We start from the raw sequence: 12,500 nt of genomic DNA, 5'->3' as shown, positions 1-12,500 counted from the left end.
CGATCTCATTACGCTCATAAAATCACCAATAAAGTGCCTTGCGAAAGTATTCGGCCCCCTTGAACTTTGCGACCTTTTGCCACATTTCAGGCTTCAAACATAAAGATATAAAACTGTATTTTTTTGTGAAGAATCAACAACAAGTGGGACACAATCATGAAGTGGAACGACATTTATTGGATATTTCAAACTTTTTTAATAAATCTAAAACTGAAAAATTGGGCGTGCAAAATTATTCAGCCCCCTTAAGTTAATACTTTGTAGCCCCACCTTTTGCTGCGATTACAGCTGTAAGTCGCTTGGGGTATGTCTCTATCAGTTTTGCACATCGAGAGACTGAATTTTTTTCCCATTTCCCATTCCTCCTTGCAAAACAGCTCGAGCTCAGTGAGGTTGGATGGAGAGCATTTGTGAATAGCAGTTTTCAGTTCTTTCCATAGATTCTCGATTGGATTCAGGTCTGGACTTTGACTTGGCCATTCTAACACCTGGATATGTTTATTTTTGAACCATTCCATTGTAGATTTAGCTTTATGTTTTGGATCATTGTCTTGTTGGAAGACAAATCTCCGTCCCAGTCTCAGGTCTTTTGCAGACTCCATCAGGTTTTCTTCCAGAATGGTCCTGTATTTGGCTCCATCCATCTTCCCATCAATTTTAACCATCTTCCCTGTCCCTGCTGAAGAAAAGCAGGCCCAAACCATGATGCTGCCACCACCATGTTTGACAGTGGGGATGGTGTGTTCAGGGTGATGAGATGTGTTGCTTTTACGCCAAACATAACATTTTGCATTGTTGCCAAAAAGTTCAATTTTGGTTTCATCTGACCAGAGCACCTTCTTCCACATGTTTGGTGTGTCTCCCAGGTGGCTTGTGGCAAACTTTAAACAACACTTTTTATGGATATCTTTAAGAAATGGCTTTCTTCTTGCCACTCTTCCATAAAGGCCAGATTTGTGCAATATACGACTGATTGTTGTCCTATGGACAGAGTCTCCCACCTCAGCTGTAGATCTCTGCAGTTCATCCAGAGTGATCATGGGCCTCTTGGCTGCATCTCTGATCAGTCTTCTCCTTGTATGAGCTGAAAGTTTAGAGGGACGGACAGGTCTTGGTAGATTTGCAGTGGTCTGATACTCCTTCCATTTCAATATTATCGCTTGCACAGTGCTCCTTGGTATGTTTAAAGCTTGGGAAATCTTTTTGTATCCAAATCCGGCTTTAAACTTCTTCACAAGAAAAAAGTTTGAAATATCCAATAAATGTCGTTCCACTTCATGATTGTGTCCCACTTGTTGTTGATTCTTCACAAAAAAATACAGTTTTATATCTTTATGTTTGAAGCCTGAAATGTGGCAAAAGGTCGCAAAGTTCAAGGGGGCCGAATACTTTCGCAAGGCACTGTATCTTTATTCAATTATTATTGTTGTCTATTTCTCTGTGCTTTGATTGGTGGGGAAAAACAGGTGTATGTAGCCTACTGTAGGCTACAATACCCTTTTAAACGTTTAACAAAAAACATTTTTCAGAACAATTAACTTGATAACAAGAGAAAATGTAGCTCTGAAAAAAGTATCAAAAGAACGGTGGATAATGATAATTGGAAGTTTAAGGGAGGAATGTACAGAGAGATATGCATTAATCTAACCATCTATCTCCTAACAGACAGAGAAATATGCATTCATCTAACCATATATCTCCTAACAGACAGCGAGATATGCATTCATCTAACCATCTATCTCCTAACGGACAGAGAGATATGCATTCATCTAACCATCTATCTCCTAACAGACAGAGAGATATGCATTCATCTAACCATCTATCTCCTAACAGACAGAGAGATATGCATTCATCTAACCATCTATCTCCTAACAGACAGCGAGATATGCATTCATCTAACCATCTATCTCCTAACAGACAGAGAGATATGCATTCATCTAACCATCTATCTCCTAACAGACAGAGAGATGTGCATTAATCTAACCATCTATATCCTAACAGACAGCGAGATATGCATTCATCTAACCATCTATCTCCTAACGGACAGAGAGATATGCATTCATCTAACCATCTATCTCCTAACGGACAGAGAGATATGCATTCATCTAACCATCTATCTCCTAACAGACAGAGAGATATGCATTCATCTAACCATCTATCTCCTAACAGACAGAGAGATATGCATTCATCTAACCATCTATCTCCTAACAGACAGCGAGATATGCATTCATCTAACCATCTATCTCCTAACAGACAGAGAGATATGCATTCATCTAACCATCTATCTCCTAACAGACAGAGAGATATGCATTAATCTTTCCATCTTTTCACAATGCCAAGCCAGTGTGTCTTATTTGCAATGGAAATATCTCTGTTTGCAAAAATAATTCAACCTCAGACGTCGTTATGAATCTAAGCATGGAACTTTCAAAGTTGCCTTCTCGCCCCAGAGGCCCGACGCAGAACAATTGAAGCGTTCACTGCACGCCACAGCATCGTCACAGAGCTGATGGAAGACTTCAGGACACTGAAGAAACGACAGGCAGAGGGACCAGGCCACAGCATCGTCACAGAGCTGATGGAAGACTTCAGCACACTGAAGAAACGACAGGCAGAGGGACCAGGCCACAGCATCGTCACAGAGCTGATGGAAGACTTCAGCACACTGAAGAAACGACAGGCAGAGGGACCAGGCCGCAGCATCGTCACAGAGCTGATGGAAGACTTCAGGACACTGAAGAAACGACAGGCAGAGGGACCAGGCCACAGCATCGTCACAGAGCTGATGGAAGACTTCAGCACACTGAAGAAACGACAGGCAGAGGGAGGGACCAGGCCACAGCATCGTCACAGAGCTGATGGAAGACTTCAGCACACTGAAGAAATGACAGGCAGAGGGACCAGGCCACAGCATCGTCACAGAGCTGATGGAAGACTTCAGCACACTGAAGAAACGACAGGCGGAGGGAGGGACCAGGCCACAGCATCGTCACAGAGCTGATGGAAGACTTCAGCACACTGAAGAAACGACAGGCGGAGGGAGGGACCAGGCCACAGCATCGTCACAGAGCTGATGGAAGACTTCAGCACACTGAAGAAACGACAGGCGGAGGGACCAGGCCACAGCATCGTCACAGAGCTGATGGAAGACTTCAGCACACTGAAGAAATGACAGGTGGAGGGACCGGGCCGCAGCATCGTCACAGAGCTGATGGAAGATATCATCAAGCGGCTGAGGGACAACTTCTCCACCAGATCTGAAGACTACATCATGACTGCCCAACTTGCCCAAGGACGTCTGTACGTGACCATCTCACAGTCTGCCCAGGTGTAGAATTCTCCTCCCTTGCTAAGAAAGCGATACCCTCGATTGGTGAGGCCCCAGTTCAAACAGATGATTGAATTCCAGACATCATCATTCAAATCAGGGATGAGATCAGGAGTGCCGAGTCCTTGTGTGTGTTTTGGGTGTCCTGTAACTGATGAGATCAGGAGTGCCGAGTCCTTGTGTGCGTTTTGGGTGTCCTGTAACTGATGAGATCAGGAGTGCCGAGTCCTTGTGTGCGTTTTGGGTGTCCTGTAACTGATGAGATCAGGAGTGCCGAGTCCTTGTGTGCGTTTTGGGTGTCCTGTAACTGATGAGATCAGGAGTGCCGAGTCCTTGTGTGCGTTTTGGGTGTCCTGTAACTGATGAGATCAGGAGTGCCGAGTCCTTGTGTGCGTTTTGGGTGTCCTGTAACTGATGAGATCAGGAGTGCCGAGTCCTTGTGTGCGTTTTGGGTGTCCTGTAACTGATGAGATCAGGAGTGCCGAGTCCTTGTGTGCGTTTTGGGTGTCCTGTAACTGATGAGATCAGGAGTGCCGAGTCCTTGTGTGCGTTTTGGGTGTCCTGTAAATGATGAGATCAGGAGTGCCGAGTCCTTGTGTGCGTTTTGGGTGTCCTGTAACTGATGAGATCAGGAGTGCCGAGTCCTTGTGTGCGTTTTGGGTGTCCTGTAACTGATGAGATCAGGAGTGCCGAGTCCTTGTGTGTGTTTTGGGTGTCCTGTAACTGATGAGATCAGGAGTGCCGAGTCCTTGTGTGTGTTTTGGGTGTCCTGTAACTGATGAGATCAGGAGTGCCGAGTCCTTGTGTGTGTTTTGGGTGTCCTGTAACTGATGAGATCAGGAGTGCCGAGTCCTTGTGTGTGTTTTGGGTGTCCTGTAACTGATGAGATCAGGAGTGCCGAGTCCTTGTGTGTGTTTTGGGTGTCCTGTAACTGATGAGATCAGGAGTGCCGAGTCCTTGTGTGTGTTTTGGGTGTCCTGTAACTGATGAGATCAGGAGTGCCGAGTCCTTGTGTGCGTTTTGGGTGTCCTGTAACTGATGAGATCAGGAGTGCCGAGTCCTTGTGTGCGTTTTGGGTGTCCTGTAACTGATGAGATCAGGAGTGCCGAGTCCTTGTGTGCGTTTTGGGTGTCCTGTAACTGATGAGATCAGGAGTGCCGAGTCCTTGTGTGCGTTTTGGGTGTCATGTAACTGATGAGATCAGGAGTGCCGAGTCCTTGTGTGCGTTTTGGGTGTCCTGTAACTGATGAGATCAGGAGTGCCGAGTCCTTGTGTGCGTTTTGGGTGTCCTGTAACTGATGAGATCAGGAGTGCCGAGTCCTTGTGTGCGTTTTGGGTGTCCTGTAACTGGTGAGATCAGGAGGGCCGAGTCCTTGTGTGTGTTTTGGGTGTCCTGCTCAGCTGAATACAACGGAATAAAGAATCATGCCTTTTATGTGCTGACAACGTTTGGATCGATTTACGCCTGCGAGTGAAGCTTGAGTTGTAGCTCAGACAGTTAAGTTATTTTATATGGGCCTTCGCCCCCACATAGCCTAGCTCAGCCTGTTAAGTTATTTTATATGGGCCTTCGCCCCCACATAGCCTAGCTCAGCCAGTTAAGTTATTTTATATGGGCCTTCGCCCCCACATAGCCTAGCTCAGCCTGTTAAGTTATTATATATGGGCCTTCGCTCTGAAGAAGTAGACTCCAATTAAGCCCTCTTGTTGTTTGTAAAGTCAAAAAAAAAAGAATATTATTGTTGAAATTACGTACTCTACTGGTGTAGGTTTTCTCCATCTGTTGCATAACAAGTTAGCAATATTTTCAGCACCAGGTGCTGTTCACCTCCTATTGGTTGCTCTGCGGTTGCATCTTTACGTTTCAGCACCAGGTGCTGTTCACCTCCTATTGGTTGCTCTGCGGTTGCATCTTTACGTTTCAGCACCAGGTGCTGTTCACCTCCTATTGGTTTCTCTGCGGATGCATCTTTACGCTTCAGCACCAGGTGCTGTTCACCTCCTATTGGTTTCTCTGCGGATGCATCTTTACGCTTCAGCACCAGGTGCTGTTCACCTCCTATTGGTTGCGCTGCAGGTCCAGCTTTACGTTTCAGCACCACTAAATGGTCCGCTGCCTGCTTCATTAGTTGACCGTCTCCTGCATCCTCTCTCCTCATGAATGAAGTTAAAATGTAACTTTTGCATTATTTAGGTGAGGTAACTTCCTTCTTGGGACATTGCATTTGGGAGTTTTTGCATCTCCGGTCCGATATATATATTTTTTAAATTAACAAAATATTAATAAAAAATAAAAAAATTGGGGGGGGGGGGGGGGGGTCATTTTACTGGAGGTCCAGATTGGCCCGCTGGCACCCAGTTGGGGAACCCTAGAGACTCAGAGGTGTTGGCCCGCTGGCACCCAGTTGGGGAACCCTAGAGACTCAGAGGTGTTGGCCCGCTGGCACCCAGTTGGGGAACACTAGAGACTCAGAGGTGTTGGCCTGCTGTCCTCCAGTTGGGGAACCCTAGAGACTCAGAGGTGTTGGCCCACTGGCACCCAGTTGGGGAACCCTAGAGACTCAGAGGTGTTGGCCCGCTGGCACCCAGTTGGGGAACCCTAGAGACTCAGAGGTGTTGGCCCGCTGGCACCCAGTTGGGGAACACTAGAGACTCAGAGGTGTTGGCCTGCTGTCCTCCAGTTGGGGAACACTAGAGACTCAGAGGTGTTGGCCCGCTGTCCTCCAGTTGGGGAACACTAGAGACTCAGAGGTGTTGGCCCGCTGTCCTCCAGTTGGGGAACACTAGAGACTCAGAGGTGTTGGCCCGCTGTCCTCCAGTTGGGGAACACTAGAGACTCAGAGGTGTTGGCCTGCTGTCCTCCAGTTGGGGAACACTAGAGACTCAGAGGTGTTGGCCCGCTGACCCCCAGTTGGGGAACACTAGAGACTCAGAGGTGTTGGCCCGCTGGCCTCCAGTTGGGGAACCCTGCACTAGAGACTCAGAGGTCAGAGGTGTTTCAAGAATGTGTGTGTGTGTCTATATCAAATCAAATGTTATTGGTCAGATACACATATTTAGCAGATGTTTTTGCTGGTGAAGTGAAATGCTTGTGTTCCTAGCTTCATCAGTGCAGTAGTCTCTAAAAATTCACAACAATACACAAATCTAAAAGTAAAAGAATGGAATTTAGAAATATATAAATATTAGGACGAGCAATGTCGGAGTGGCATTGACTAACATTTTTGTCCAGATGGGATAGGGCAGTGTGCAGTACGATGGCGATTGCATCGTCTGTGGACCTATTGGGGCGGTAAACAAGTTGAAGTAGGTCTAGGATGTCAGGTAAGGTAGAGGTGATATGATCCTTGACTAGCCTCTCAAAGTACTCCATGATAACAGAAGTGAGTGCTAAGGAAGATAGTCATTTAGTTCAGTTACCTTTTGCTTTCTTGGGTACAGGAACAATGGTGGACATATTGAAGCAAGTGGGGACAGCAGACTGGGATAGGGAGAGATTGAATATGTCCGTAAACACTCCAACCAGCTCGTCTGCGCATGCTCGGAGGACGCAGCTAGGGATACCATCTGGGCCGGCAGCCTTGCGTGGGTTAACACGCTTAAATGTCTTACTCACATCGGCCACAGAGAATGAGGGGGTGGGGCACGTTGTTATCCTTAAAGAAGGTGTTCAGTTTGTCCGGGAGCAAGGCGTCGGTGTCCAGGAAGTGGCTGGTTTTCCCTTTGATTACAAAGGTCTCATGTCTGAGCCGTTGAATTGCATTTAGCCTGTTTGATTGTCTTATGAAGGCGATAACTGGACTGTTTTCAGTCATCTTGCCATGGTTAAATGCGGTAGTTCACGCTTTCAGTTTTGAGCAAATGCCGCCATCTATCCACGGTTTCTGGTTTGGGTAGGTTTTAATAGTCACAGTGGGAACAACATCCCCTATGCACTTCCTGATGAACTCATTCACTGTGTCCGTGTATACGTCCATGCTATTCTCAGAGGCAACCCGGAACATATCCCAGTCCGTGTGATCAAAACAATCTTGAAGCATGCATTCTGATTGGTCAGACCAGTGTTGAATAGTCCGTAGCAAGGGTACTTCCTGTTTGAGTTTCTGCCTATAGGAAGGGAGGAGCAAAATGGAGTTGTGATCTGATTTGCCAAAGGGAAGGTGGGGGAGGGCCTTGTAGGTATCCTGGAAGAGGGAGTAGCAGTGATCCAGTGTTTTTCCAGCGCGAGTACTACACTCAATGTGTTGATAGAACTTCGGTAGCGTTTTCCTCAAATTTACTTTGTTAAAATCCCCAGCTACAATAAATGCAGCCTCAGGATATGTGGTTTCCAGTTTGCATAAAGTCCAGTGTAGTTCCTTGAAGGGCCGTCGTGGTATCGGCTGTAACTACAACGGCTGTAACTATAACTGAAGAGAATTATCTTGGGAGGTAATACGGTCGGCATTTGATTGGGAGATATTCTAGGTCGGGTGAACAAAAAGACTTAAGTTTCTTTACGTTATGACAATCACACCATGAAACATACACCACCACCTTTCTTCTTCCCGGAGAGGTGTTTTTTCCTGTCTGCACGATGTACTGAGAACCCAGCTGGCTGTATGGACGGGGACAGTGTATCCGGAGGGAGCCATGATCCTTTGAAACAGAGTATGTTACAGACCCTGATGTCTCTCTGGAAGGAGATCCTCGCCCTGAGCTCGTCTACTTTATTGTCCATAGACTGAACATTAGTGAGTAATATCTCTGATTAATACTGCTTTCATCCCTACACTAAGGTCATCTCTGTTTAATACTGCTTTCATCCCTACACTAAGGTCATCTCTGTTTAATACTGCTTTCATCCCCACACTAAGGTCATCTCTGTTTAATACTGCTTTCATCCCCACATTAAAGTCATCTCTATTCTACACTGTGAGAGGGAGTGAGGGAGGGAGGGAAATAGAGAGTGGGGGTGTAGAGAGAGAGCGGAAATGAGGGAAGGAGGGAGAAGGAGAGAGTGGAAGGGAGGAAGAGCGACAGAGAGAGAGAGAGAGATAAATAGAGAAAGAGGGAGGGAGGGAGGAGTGCAGAGATACACCAACACAATTCTTCCTGTTCAGCCCTGTTACACACAGCCTTACTATGGAGAGAGGGAGAAAGGGGTTCCTAGTAGAGAGGGGTTGCTAGTAAAGAGGAGTGTCCTAGTAGAGAGGGGTTCCTAGTAGAGAGGGGTTCCTAGTAGAGAGGGGTTCCTAGTAGAGAGGAGTGTCCTAGTAGAGAGGGGCGTCCTTGTAGAGAGGAGTTCCTAGTAGAGAGGGGTTCCCAGTAGAGAGGGGTTCCTAGTAGAGAGGGGTTCCTAGTAGAGAGGGTTTCCTAGTAGAGAGGGGTTCCTAGTAGAGAGGGGTGTCCTAGTAGAGATGGGTTCCTATTAGAGAGAGTTTCCTATTAGAGAGGGGTTCCTAGTAGAGAGGGGTTCCCAGTAGAGAGGGGTTCCCAGTAGAGAGGGGTTCCTAGTAGAGAGGGGTTCCTAGTAGAGAGGGGCGTCCTAGTAGAGAGGGGTTTCTAGTAGAGAGGGGTTTCTAGTAGAGAGGGGTTCCTAGTAGAGAGGGGTTCCTAGTAGAGAGGGGCGTCCTAGTAGAGAGGAGTTCCTATTAGAGAGGTGCGTCCTAGTAGAGAGGGGTTTCTAGTAGAGAGGGGTTCCTAGTAAAGAGGGGTTCCTAGTAGAGAGGTGTTCCCAGTAGAGAGGGGTTCCTAGTAGAGAGGGCTTTCTAGTAGAGAGGGATTCCTAGTAGAGATGGGTTCCTAGTAGAGAGGGGTTTCAAGTAGAGAGGGGTTCCTAGTAGAGAGGGGTTCCTAGTAGAGAGGGGTTCATAGTAGAGAGGGGTTCCTAGTAGAGAGGGGTTTCTAGTAGAGTTAATGGGTCTCTATAGGGAGTGAACTTGTTACCTTGTACCTTGTTATTTAGCTACTTCTTTTAATATCAACAACTCTCACCGTTTACATCTGGTCTGGGATCAGCAAGCTGTTTTACATAGAATCTGGTCTGGGATCAGCAAGCTGTTTTACATAGAATCTGGTCTGGGATCAGCAAGCTGTTTTAAATAGAATCTGGTCTGGGATCAGCAAGCTGTTTTAAATAGAATCTGGTCTGGGATCAGCAAGCTGTTTTACATAGAATCTGGTCTGGGATCAGCAAGCCGTTTTAAATAGAATCTGGTCTGGGATCAGCAAGCCGTTTTACATAGAATCTGGTCTGGGATCAGCAAGCTGTTTTACATAGAATCTGGTCTGGGATCAGCAAGCTGTTTTACATAGAATCTGGTCTGGGATCAGCAAGCCGTTTTAAATAGAATCTGGTCTGGGATCAGCAAGCCGTTTTACATAGAATCTGGTCTGGGATCAGCAAGCTGTTTGGTGTGTTCTGTCTCCTTCACTTTGATGTTTCTCTGACATTGTTTTCTCCTCCCATGGCTGTTGTTGTTTGGGATGATTTTTAAAACATGGCCACCTGTTTCCTGACAACTAGACGCCACCTGAGTTATTCATGATACTAGAAGAAGAGGATTTCTTTTTACGTTCCCATTCAATTCCCAGAACTAACTCTCTTGGATTGGTTACACACACATACACACACACACACACACACACACACACACACACACACACACACACACACACACACACACACACACACACACACACACAGTTTATCCTGTTAGTGTAATGAATTCAGAGATAGTAAATGTTTTATAGGTGTCTCAGCTACTTAGGGTATATTGACAGACTGAGCCCTCTTTACTGTCTCCTTGGTTGTCTCCCAAATGGCACCCTGTTCCTAATATAGTGCACTACTTTGACCAGAGCCCTATAGAGCCCTGTTCCCTATATAGTGCACTACTTTGACCAGAGCCCTATAGAGCCCTGTTCCCTATATAGTGCACTACTTTGACCAGAGCCCTATAGAGCCCTGTTCCCTATTTGGTGCACTACTTTGACCAGAGCTCTATAGAGCCCTGTTCCCTATATAGTGCACTACTTTGTCCAGAGCCCTATAGAGCCCTGTTCCCTATATAGTGCACAACTGTTGACCCGTATTGGTTAAAGTCTAAATGGACTGGGGTCCACCCTGGTCAGAAGTAGTTCACCACGTAGAGAGATAAAGGGTGTCATGTGTGATGTATGTCTTGTGTTCCTGTCATTAAAATACTGACTGAAGAGTCATGTTGTCATATATCTGATTCACTGTGTTTCATTTTTTTTTACATTTAACTAGGCAAGTCAGTTAAGAACATATTCTTATTTTTAATGGCGGCCTACCGGGGAACAGTGGGTGAACTGCCTGTTCAGGGGCAGAACGACAGATTTTTACCTTGTCAGCTTGGGGATTTGATCTTTCAACCTTTCTGTTAGAGTCCTAACCTCTAGAATACCTGTCGCCCCTCACGAGGTCGGGGAGATGCAGCACAGTACAGCCTATCAACTCTCATCCCAACGCTACGAAAAATGTATCCTGGTCTGTCCCCAAGCTATCAGAGATGTATTCATCTCTCATCCCAAAGCTTGGAAAAATGTATCCTGGTCTGTCCCTCAGCTATCAGAGATGTATGTATTCATCTCTCATCCCAACGCTAGGAAAATGTATCCTGGTCTGTCCCCAAGCTATCAGAGATGTATTCATCCCTCATCCCAAAGCCAGGAAAAATGTATCCTGGTCTGTCCCCAAGCTATCAGAGATGTATTCATCCCTCATCCCAAAGCCAGGAAAAATGTATCCTGGTCTGTCCCCAAGCTATCAGAGATGTATTCAACTCTCATCCCAACGCTAGGAAAATGCACCGGTGGATTGAGAGGGCAAATGACAATCATTCTGAATTGATTTCGACATCCCAGAGAAGACAGTAGAAACGTCCATATGCTCTGCAGGTAATCGTGCCTCCTAAACGCTGTCGTGACGTGGCCCTTTCTGGGTATAGATCGTGGCTTCCCCCTCTCTCTCTGTTCTACACCCAGGTTCTATTATCTCAGGCCATAAATTCCTGGAGGAGACTCTCTCCTCATGGCCACGCAGAAAGAGACACCTAGAGAGAACAAAGGATTTCACATGGCCAAACTCCTAAATCCCCAAAAATGGGAATATGAAACAAAAGGTCCACTTGTGAGAAGGTGGGAGTGGTCCGTGGACACTTAAGGGACGGGTATGACGAGTGTGTTTCATTTTGGTGACCTCAGAGAGGACAGGAAACACACATAACTATATCTCTTGATTGTGTACTTTTCTCAATGATGGTGTTTGCATCTAATTGTTGTATAAAATGAATGAGTAAAGATGAAACTATTGGTGAAATGATGTGATGTGATGTTTAAACATTTAATGTGAGAGAATTGTATTCCTATCTAAAGTTGAACTAAGTCATTGGTGAGACATGATCTGGTGTCATATTACCTCCTTTTCTACTGTTAGGAATAAAACCCCCTCCTGAGGAAATCCTCTTCAGACCACCGCGTTCCTCGGTGGAAACTGAGGTGGCATAGGTTTGAGTACCAAGACTAAGCAAACCCACAGCGTGAGCTGTGATTGTGAATAGTTATCAATTTCCTAACCATACCACGTGGAGCATTGGCTACACGGCTGGAAATGGTTCAACTCTGAGACTGTCGATCCCTAGAGAATAAGAGCAAATCTTATATACTAATTACTAGTCTGCAGCTCGAAATTATGTCAACCTGGGATGCGATTACCGACAACCGCCGAAACATCTACTCTATGGAAAAACGTTTCTGAATGGAACTCTGAAGTATCCATCGTAACCACCAATGACTTTGATCTTCAGGAAAACAGAAAGAGACTCAGGTGATCTCTCCAGCAGACGAACTGACAATTCCAACAGAGATCACAACGACACCTGGGCGTAAACATATATTGATTGCAGTTATTCCCGAATGAGTGAGCGTTCATGTGCAAAGGATTAGCATTTCAATTAATATAATTATCAACTGTGTAGTGGTCTCTTTTTCCTTTCCCGCTTTGTCTCAGTCCACACCCACTTCCCATTGGTCCACCAAGCCGTCATATTGGCCCACTAGGGAATCTTCCCTATCTTTTGTTAGTAACCAATATCTACTGTTCATTTGTTTATGCATTTCTGTGATTATTTAGTTAGTTAATAAATAAATGATTAAGCCTGTTGGT

The 12,500-nt window shown here is 45.8% G+C and overlaps 1 protein-coding gene across 1 annotated transcript in view; it reads left to right on the top strand.

The window, feature by feature from the left end:
- Positions 1–12,500, top strand: part of LOC110516715 (germ cell-specific gene 1-like protein) — a 43,555-nt gene that overhangs the window by 17,863 nt on the left and 13,192 nt on the right. The window lies entirely within an intron of this gene.

Source organism: Oncorhynchus mykiss, chromosome 12 (assembly GCF_013265735.2).
Source record: "Oncorhynchus mykiss isolate Arlee chromosome 12, USDA_OmykA_1.1, whole genome shotgun sequence".
Taxonomy (NCBI): domain Eukaryota; kingdom Metazoa; phylum Chordata; class Actinopteri; order Salmoniformes; family Salmonidae; genus Oncorhynchus; species Oncorhynchus mykiss.
The sequence above is the reverse complement of the archived record's forward strand: the minus strand, read 5'-3'. Positions and strand labels throughout refer to the sequence as shown.